This window comes from Perognathus longimembris, chromosome 9, assembly GCF_023159225.1.
Source record: "Perognathus longimembris pacificus isolate PPM17 chromosome 9, ASM2315922v1, whole genome shotgun sequence".
Lineage (NCBI taxonomy): Eukaryota > Metazoa > Chordata > Mammalia > Rodentia > Heteromyidae > Perognathus > Perognathus longimembris.
Window position 1 is genome coordinate 5086229 of NC_063169.1, and position 8639 is coordinate 5094867.

Sequence of the window (8639 nt, forward strand, 5' to 3'; positions counted from 1 at the left end):
GCGGAGGGGAGAGGCCCGAGCCCCGGGCCTGCGGAGGGGAGAGGCCGGAGCCCCGGGCCTGCGGAGGGGAGAGGCCCGAGGTTGGGCCTGCGGTGTGGAGAGGCCCGAGGTTGGGCCTGTGTGGGGGAGGCCGGAGCCCCGGGGCCTGTAGACAGCAGAAGCTCGAGGCCCGAGTCTGGGCCTGCAGAGAATGGAGGCCGCAGCGGCCTAGCTCTCCGCCGGAGGAGAGGCCTGCAGAGCTGAGGCCTGCTGAGAGCCAGAGGCCCGAGGAGGGCGGACAGAGAGGAGCAGCGTGGAGCCGAGCCGGGCCTGCGGAGGAGTCCGGAGCCTTGTGCCTGTTGGAGGAGCGGAGCAGAGAGGAGCCGAGCCAGTCGGAGGAGCGGAGGTGGAGAGGGGAGAGGCCTGTGAAGAACAGAGGCCTGCGGGCAGGAGAAGCCTGTGGAAAGGAGCAAGGAAAGAAACTCGCCCCCTGGGAGGCTGCGACTGCTCAGCTCTGGGGTAGCCCGGGGCAAGGCAGTTGCAAACTGACTCATAAAACCCACTTGTCACCTTGAACAGTGCTGGGTGGGTTTTCTCGCTCCGCAGAGTACAACAGAAAGATGAACTGCAGGCCCAGAGGAAGGAGGAGCTCAGCGTGCTTGAGGGGCAGCCCGGAAAAAGACCGGTGTGGCCGGAGCCACGTAGGTCAGAGCCAGGGCTGTTGGGCCTGACTGGCAGCGAGGACGGCCTTCCCGCCGGGTCGGGAAGCACACACAGTCCCCGGACTTACAGCGGGGGGAGGGAACATGGACAGGTAAGAAACTGGAAAGTGGCACAGGAAAGGCGATGTTTGGCACAGAGGTGGAAGAAAAAAATTCAACGGCAACATTGTGGACCAGAATGTTTCTCCTGTCCCTTCAAACATGGAATCAAGGAAACTTTCTAAAACATCACCTCGTTATCCGTTTATAATCACTTATACCTAATGTGTACCAGAAGAATAAAAATGCAGATCGTCCTTCTTTGCAGTACTGGTGTTTGAACTTAAGGCCTCCTCACCTGAAAGACAGTCTCACCATCAGGCCTCAAGTGCTGCATACTCTGAATATATATTCATATTCTATATTAATACCATTGATACTCTATAGATATATATTCATATTCTCTCTATACATAGTCTATATCTGTAGATATCTAGATGAAGATATTAACCTTTGTATTTATCTATAGAGATATCTATACATATATAAATATATCTCTATGTATAATATTTCAACTAATATTTAACTTTGTAGCCCGAATGTGCACTCATTTTATGGTATTGAAATCTTACCTCATCTAGAATGCAAGAATCTTCAAGACAAAAACAGCCTGGCATACACAGAAAACGCAACACATGTAGACACTCAGTAGCTATATGTTGAATGATCAGAATGATTACTATTTATGATTCGCATTTTAGTTATTACCTTTTCCAGTAAGCCACAAACATCCTCAAAGTTAGCTCCTTTTGCTGTATCCCACTGTACTGCGGTCTTGGTCTTGTCATTGATGTTGAGGGTAAAATCACCTATGTCATCACTCACTTGCTATACTTACTGGATGCCAGAGGCTGGAGTAGTGAGATTAACTCATTTTCCAAAGTGACACAGTATACAAAGAGCCACTTTATTACAAGTGACTACATTTTATCAAATTCCCATGTATACTTACATCTATGACACTGTCCACTCTTGGAAGACAGTGCTTGATCAGAGCCAATTTTGCATCATAACAAAATAGTAGCAAGCAACATTTATTGAGTACTCAAGCTTCTTTGAATATTTGATTTTATTTGAGCACCATAAAAAGCTAATGTTGTAGGTACTATCAGCAAACCTAAAGATATACACAATAGTTGTTTCTCTAGAATACCTAGAAGTAAAATTACTGCAAAAGGCTAAAATTATTTTTTCTCTTTTTCACTTCTTTATAATTTAAAAACTCTATCTTTCAAATTGGTTACAGATATATTTGCAAAGCTAATACAAAATCCCCATATGTCGCATACTCAGTTCCCTTATCACTTACACCACTCAATGTGGTGCCTTCTCCTGACCACTGAACAAATACTGAATCCATATGTTGTTCAGGTCTCCCTCCCTCCCTCCCTCCCTCCCTCCCTCCCTCCCTCCTTCCCTCCCTCCCTTATCAATCCTGGGACTGGAATTCAGGGCCTGGACACTGTCCTTGAGATTGTGCACAAGGCTAATGCTCTAGCACTTGAGCCACAGCTCTGCTTCCAGTTTGTTTGGTTTGGTTTTTGGTGGTTAATTGGAAATAAGAGTCTCATGAACTGTCCTGCCTGAGCTGGCTTCTAACCGCAATCCTCAAATCTCAATCTCCTGAGTAGCTAGGATTATAGATGATTGACCTAACCATTTCAAGGAGTACTGGTTAGTTATTTTGTAGACTGTCCATCAAGTGGAATTTTTCTGATATTTTTCTCATGATTAGAGTTTAGGAAAAGAAAGACTACAGAGGAAAACTCATTTTGTCACATGAGAGGGAAGGTATATATTATTACCATTTCTTATCTCCGTTGACATTGATCATCTGTTTGAGGCAGTGTTAGATGGGTTTATTTGCTTGAACATTACTTTCTTTCCTGTTTCAATTCGGCACATTTAGAAAAAAGTCTATGTGTAGCTCACACTGAAGAAGTTGATAATCTTCACCTCCTTGAAGATAGCATATCTACATAAATTGTTTGGGATTCTCTGCAAAGGAATTTTTTTTTTTGCAGTGCTAGAGATTGAGCCCACAACTCATGCATACAAGGCATGTGCTCTACCATTGAGACCATCCCTACCACTGCAAATGAGATGTCCATCTTATCATCCATCCATCTCTCTCTCTCTCCATCCATCTATCATCATCTATTTTCTATCTACCATCTATGATCTCAATCATCTGTTTATCACCTACCTTTTATCATCTAGCTATCTATCATCTCTCTGTCCATCTATGTCAGAGCAGGCTTATAGTTATTTAGTTTACATTTGATTACAATCTGCTATTACTCGAAATGTTCCAGTAATAGGCATTGGGAAGTCCCGGTTGCCTCCTGTGTTTCTGTGCCACACTCCTATAAATTTGGGCATTCTTTGTCCTCTTACACTCTTTACTGTTTGCTGGAACAAGAAGGTCTCATTGTGAACATTTTCTACACCAGTCAAATGGGGTTAGAAGTTGGAGTCTGGGTGCTCATGATCTTTTAACTAGGAGGGTAGCATTGCTTTTAAGTCCTATTAGCTGACACGTCAAGGATTAAATTGAGTGTTCAAACCTGGAGATACACCCATTGCTTTGTTGTATTATTTATATGTTTGTTTTATGTGGTGCTTGGCATTGAACACTAACATCTTGTTCACCGTAAGCAAGTGCTCTACCACTCTACCACTGTTACATGCCCAGCCCCAGATCTTTATAAATATTACATCTATACACAACTGTGTATCTATGTGAAGCCATTAATGAGTGTATAGTAATGCATTCCATTCTGTTACCTCTATTATCACGAGTTTTTTTTTTTCCTTCTCTTTGTCTTCCTCTTCCTCCTCCTTTTGCTGGTACTGGGTCTTGAACTCATGGCTTGAGTGCTGTCTCTTAACTTTTTCACTCAAGACTGGTGTTGTACCATTTGAGCCACAGCTTCACTTCTGGCTTTGTGGTGATGAATTGGAGATAAATGTCTCATAAACTTTCCTGCCAAAATTGGTTCTAAGCTCATATCTGAGATTTCATCCTTCTGAGTAGCTAGGATTATAGGAGTGAGCTACTGGAACCTGGTTGGGAAGCTTTTTTCTTTATATAGCTGAGTAATATCTCATTGATGATATGCAACATTTAACCCATTCACCTAGTAGAGGATACCTTGACCATTGCTGATTTGGGATGATTATGAATAAAACTCCAATAAGCATCCATGTGCAGGATTGTGTGTGTGCGTGTGTGTGTGTGTGTCTGTTGTGTTATTGGGAATTGAACCCAAAGGGTTGTGCATGCTCATGCATATGTTTGGTTTGTTTCTGAGACAGCATCTTGTTATGTAACACAAACTGGCCTCAACCTCATGAGCATCTTCCTGCCTTGTGCTCTCAAAAGCTGGGATTACGGGTGTATCTCACGATACCTGGCTAAGGAAAATTTTCTTTCTTTTTTCTTTCTTGCCTGTACTGCGGTTTGAACTCAGGGCCTCACTTTTGCCAGGCAGGTTCTTTACTACCTGAATCATGGCTCCAAACCCTCCCCATTCCAAACAAAAGAACAAATACAACTTTATTTCAATTTTCATTAGTTTCCATCCTTGGGGACACAGCACCACATAATTCTATTGTCCAATGGTCTCAGCATTGGACAAAGTTACTTCTCAGTTTGACCTGAACTATGCCGCTGTTTGCATGGGTCCGACTTGCCTTTCCCCAGATTCTTCTGTTTTTGTGCCATTTACTTCCAGGAGCTACCATGTTGTGGTGTTGCTCCTGGCTTTGTATATCAAGTAGAACTCAGTTGTATCTTTGTGAATGAGTATCTACCTTCAAGCATGTCTCTTGGGCAATTTGAGGGTTTGTACTTAAGGTCACACGCTTGCCAGGCAAGCATCGATCACTGGAATCACCCCGTTACTGGCTTTTTCAGGCAGGGCAGTATATTTTTGCTTAGGGCTGGCTTTGAACCAGCATCTTTCTGCTTTTGCCTCCCAAGGAGCTAGATTTACAAGCACATACCACTATGTCCAACTTACTGATTGTGACAGGGGGCTCATTAACTTATTTTTGCCCGGGTAGCACAGGAATATAGTCATCTCGATCTCTACCTCCCAAGTATTTGGGATTACAGGTGTGAACCACTAAACACCATCTTCTAGAAGAAGTATATATTCCCTTTCGTTCTGGAAGTCCAGCAAAAATGGCCACAAACCACAACCTTCCACATAGATATTTGCCGTACTTGTATTTATTTTTATTTGTGCCAGTCCTGGGGCTTGAACTCAGAGCCTGGGCACTGTTCCCTAGCTTTTTTTTTGCCCAAGGCTAGTACTCTACCACTCATTCCACAGTTTCACTTCTGGCTTTTGGGTGTTTAATTGGAAATGTGAATTTCATAGACTTTTCTGCCTGGGCTGGTTTTGAAGTGAGATCCTCTGATGTCAGCCCCTGGAGTAGCTAGGATTACAGGTCTGAGAGCCAGCACCTGCCTGGATTTTTTTAAAACTAAGTTCTGGTCACAGCAGGCTTCCCTAAGCTCTGGGAGAGACATGTGCGGGGAAGGTTTCTAATACCTTGCTCTGACCAGTTAAAAGTAGCTGTCCAGCTGCTTCAGTATTTTGCTTCTAAATTTCTTCTACTACATGTCTAAGCTCATTACTCATAATTTTGTCCTGAAATGCTTTGAGTATGGTCCAGCTCAGCCACGTTCTTGGCTACTTTGTTACAGGATGACACCTTTCCCTCCCTGTTTCCAGTACTGGGCTCCATTTCCATGTGTGTGTGGGGAACATCCAAAGGGCTTTTATTGTCCAAAGTTCCTCCATCATTCTGCTGCAGGTCACTTAATCCTTAAGAAGACTCCATTAGCCAGGTTCCTGGTGGCCTGCCGTTAATGCTAGCCATTCTGGAGACTGAGATCTGAGGACTGCAGTTAGAAGCTAACCCCGGAAGGAAAATCTGTGAGGCTTTTAGCTACAATTAACCAACTAAAAGCCAGAAGTAGAGCTATGGCTCAAGTGGTAGGGTGCTAGCCTTGGGCAAAAAATCTCAGGGACAAGGCTCGGGCTCTAAGTCCAAGTCTCAGGTCTGGCACATGCGCGTGTGTGTGTGTGTGTGTGTGCATGCACACACACACACAAAGTCTCTGGGCTGGGCTATGTGATTCACTTGCTCTAGCAAGTTGAAGGCCCTAAGTGCAAATCCCAGTGTCATTAAGAGACCCACATTCCCCCCCCCCCCGTTTTCTGCACGACCATCTGCACTGCTTTACATGCTGTATTCAGGGAAAGCTTGGCCTTTCCTAGTCTGTTCCTTGAAACTCCTCCAGCCTCTGTTCATTACCCAGTTCCAACAACCAATTCTCATTACAAAGCCTCTGTCTTGTCTATTTTTGTGCTGCTAAAATGTAATACACAATAGTGGGCAATCGTTAGACAAGAGAGGTGTATTTTGGGGCTGGGGATATAGCCTAGTGGCAAGAGTGCCTGCCTCGGATACACGAGGCCCTAGGTTCGATTCCCCAGCACCACATATACAGAAAACGGCCAGAAGCGGCGCTGTGGCTCAAGTGGCAGAGTGCTAGCCTTGAGCGGGAAGAAGCCAGGGACAGTGCTCAGGCCCTGAGTTCAAGGCCCAGGACTGGCCAAAAAAAAAAAAAAAAAAAAGAGAGGTGTATTTCTCACAGTTCTGAAGTTGGGAACTACAAGATACATTTAGTGGCAGATGGCCCGCTGGCTTAATGGAAGACACTTCTCATCCCTGAGTTCAAAACACTGCCTTGATCACTTCTTTCGGTGGCATTAATCACTCATGAAGGCTCCACCTCCCACAGCCCGCATCTCCCAACCCTGTCCTCTTGGTGACTCACTGCCAGCACTTGGAGAGACATTTTCAAACCACAGAAGGAATCTTTGGTTCTAGCCAGCTATTGGTATTTGTCAGTCAGTTGGGAATTGTTTTCTGACTGTGGTCTTCATGCCAGGCAAGTGGGCTTCGGAGCGGCGAATTCCACCTGTTTCTTGGTGTGTGTTTGAACAGTCCATAAATAAATCAGTACTTTGCTAGATACAATGTGGTACAATCCCCCTGCCACTCCTGACATTGCTAGTGTCTTGTCTATGACTTTTTAATATGTGACTGGCGCCCCCTAGTGAACAAAAACTTTGGTTAGCCTCCAGATGGAGAAGAGAGGCCATGGAAATGGCAGGTGTCCCCACAATTCACTTAAAAAAAAAAAAAAGTAAGTAAACATGATGAGGTTTGTGTGTGTGACTGACAGCAATCTGCTCTCCCTGGTAGCAGTGAGCTCTCCCTAAATTAGGGATGTACAAATCAATCTGCACTCTTATTTCCAACTCACCAGCCAAAAGCTTCGGGAAGCAGGGGTGTGGCTCAGGTGGTAGAGTGCTAGCTTTGGGAGAACAAAAACAAAACAACTGAGAGCATGAGGCTTCAAGCTCAAGCCCCAGTACCAGCACAAGAAGAAAAAAGAAAAGGAGTTGATTGTTATCCCATTTCCAAGTGGAAAGACTTGACTCCCCCCACCCTCCACCCCCTCGAATTCAGGGCCTGGTTGCTGCCCCTGAGGTGTTTAACTCCAATTCCGGCTTTTTGTGTTTGTTTTGGGGGTTTAATGGGGGGGGGGGGGCTTTTCGGCAAGGCTTACTTGAACCTCAGCCTTCTGAGCAACTAGGATTACCGGTGTGAGCCAGCAGCGCCTGGCTTGACTAATTTCTTCAATCAAATGGTTGACAAATCATACATGGGTTGGTTACAAGAACAAAGCATTTCAAGAAGGCGACTTGAGCTATTCGAAAAAATGGGTTACTTCTAATGACCTGTTCTCCCCAGACTCATCGTTAATGACCCGGAAGGAGCGGCCACCATATATATACACACATATAAATATACATATCTATGACCACTCTTGTGGCCCTGGGTGAGGGCTTCGTCCCGCAGCCCCCCAGCCGCCGTGCTTGTTCAGCGCGCTCCCGATACGAGGCCTGGAGACCACGCAGCCGGGGCGACCGACAGGAGAAGCCGGGTGGTCCGCAGAGCCCTCCGTGTCCCGGGGCTGCGGTTCCGTCACGCATCCCCGGCCGGCCGGGGGGGGGAGGCGGGGAGAGACCCGCGGACGAGGGGGCCATCGTGAGGGCTCGTGCGGTGACTGGGGTTATGGACCAGGGGCCGCGGGTCCCCGAGGTCCGCCCGCCCGCCCCGCCCGGGGAACCCAGGACGCCTCGCCCGCTCCTTCATCTTCGGCCCGGCATCTCGGCATCTCCCCCCCCCGCCGCTTCCCGGGGCGACTCGGGGATGCGAGCCCGGGGCCCCGCGGCGGGGCGGCGCGCTCCTCCGCCTCCTCCTCCGCCCCCTCTTCCTCGGGGGGCCGGGGTGGGCGAGCGGCCCCGCGCCCGGAGCGAGGGGGGCGGGGGGGCGGGGCGTCGAGGGCGGCGCGCGGCGGAGGGCGGGGCGGGGGCCGGGGGCGGGCAGAGGGGCGCGGGGCGCAGCGCGCCTGCGCGCAGCATCCCCGCGCCGGGAGCCGCACGCCGCGCCGCCGTCCTCCCCGCCCCCCCCGCACGCGCGAGCCCCCCCCCCGCCGCGCCCCCGCCCCGCGCGCCGTCACGTGACGCCGGCGGAGGGGATTGGGGCCGCGGCGGCGCGGGCCGCTCAGTGGTGCAGCGCCGGGCGCGCGCAGCGGGTCCTCCTCCTCCTCCGCCGCCGCCGCCGCCGCCGCCTCCTCAGCCTCTCCCGGGAGCCCCGACCCACCGCACCTCCGGCCCCGCGCCCTCCGCTCGCTGCCTTCGCGTCCGCGCCGCCGCGGCCCCGGGAGGAGGAGGAGGAGACCGGCCAGGGCCCCGCCGCCCCGCCGCCCCGCCGCCCCGCCGCCCGCCGCCCGCCGCCCGCCGGCCT